The sequence below is a fragment of the Nematolebias whitei genome, chromosome 3 (genome assembly GCF_014905685.2).
Source record: "Nematolebias whitei isolate Nwh7 chromosome 3, NemWhi1, whole genome shotgun sequence".
Classification (NCBI taxonomy): Eukaryota; Metazoa; Chordata; class Actinopteri; order Cyprinodontiformes; family Rivulidae; genus Nematolebias; species Nematolebias whitei.
Genome location: NC_056500.1, coordinates 3,604,303 through 3,605,893, shown reverse-complemented (window position 1 = coordinate 3,605,893; position 1,591 = coordinate 3,604,303). Strand labels below are relative to the sequence as shown.

General features: G+C 43.0%; 1 protein-coding gene across 1 annotated transcript in view; it reads right to left on the bottom strand.

The window, feature by feature from the left end:
- The window catches only part of vcam1b (vascular cell adhesion molecule 1b), a 13,010-nt gene that overhangs the window by 4,263 nt on the left and 7,156 nt on the right, over positions 1–1,591 (bottom strand). The window lies entirely within an intron of this gene.

The following is a 1,591-nucleotide window of genomic DNA, read 5'->3' as shown; positions in this document are numbered from 1 at the left end:
CAGCTAACAGCAGCCGAACGTTCACACAAACAGCTAACAGCAGCCGAACGTTCACACAAACAGCTAACAACAGCCGAGCGTTCACACAAACAGCTAACAGCAGCTGAACGTTCACACAAACAGCTAACAGCAGCCGAGCGTTCACACAAACAGCTAACAGCAGCTGAACGTTCACACAAACAGCTAACAGCAGCCGAACGTCCACACAAACAGCTAACAGCAGCCGAACGTTCACACAAACAGCTAACAGCAGCTGAACGTTCACACAAACAGCTAACAGCAGCCGAGCGTTCACACAAACAGCTAAAGACAGCAGCTCAGCAGACGTGGAGAAGAATGGGATCTGATAATGGACGAGGGAAGATTTCGGTGTTTTGAAACCATCAGCTGTTGGTTTGTTTTTCAGAAAGTGTCTTTTCGAACCAGGATGTGTTTAATCAGCCTCATCGTCCAGCTGCTGGGCGAACGGTCGGCTCAGTCCTCAGCTGGTACCTGGTGTGCTCTTCTGTTGCTGGAGTCCATCTGCTCCACGGCTGGACACGTTCAGAACTGGTGCTCCTCAGACTTTGGCTGGAACCAGTGGTTCTCTGAGCTGCTGTTGCCTTTTCGTCATCTCCCACCAGTCAGACCTCTGACACCAACAAGCTTTTTTTGTTCACACTGAATATTTGTTCATATTTTAGATGTTTGTGTAAAAATCCAGCAGATCAGCAGTTTCTGAAATATTCAGACCAACAACTTAAACTGTGGGTTTAAATTTGAAAACAGAAGTTTGCAGGGGTTTATATTTTAAATACCTCAGTGTCAAAACGGCTGTGTAGCCCCTCCCCTTTTGATTGACACTTGGTTTGACCATCCGTGGTTCAATATCTACGGAGTCCTACATACTGGTTATAGTTATAATAACTTCAACAGTGAAGTTTTAAAATTCAGACTTTAACTTGACACAGACCAGAACTCCAAATCGTTCAAGAGCAGAAATCATTTAACAAGCGAATAAAGTGTCTGGTGGGTGTTTAATAAAAAAGAGGAACTGTTCTCCGACTATTTTCAGCTCTTCTGTGTATTTTAGGCAACATGACAAAAGATCATCTCACCCACATCGAGGAAGAATTTGCTGACCTAAAAACACTCATTTAAACACCAGAAATGTTCTTTAGAGAAGGTGAGGAAATGCTGCAGCTCTCTGTCACTAAATCAACAGAGTAAAACTTTGACCTTTGACCCGACCCGAGCACTCGCAGCAGCAGGACTGAACGAGTCCAGACAAACTGAGCAGAGACTCTCTGAAACTGAATCCTCTGAAACTGTCTCGTATCTGATCCGTGAGAAGTTTCTCTTTTTTCTATAAACGCCCGATATCAACGGGCAGGACTCTCAGCTCCTGACTAAACACGACTTCTGGGAATATTCAGAAATAAAACACAAACAAAATGTACTTTTTAAAATACTGAGAGCCTTTTCATTAAACGGAAGCTCCATGACCTTTTGTAGAGAGACAACTCTGTAAACAGAAGACGACCACGAGAGCCAGGGTCCAAGCAGTTGATATATATATATATATATATATATATATATATATATATATATA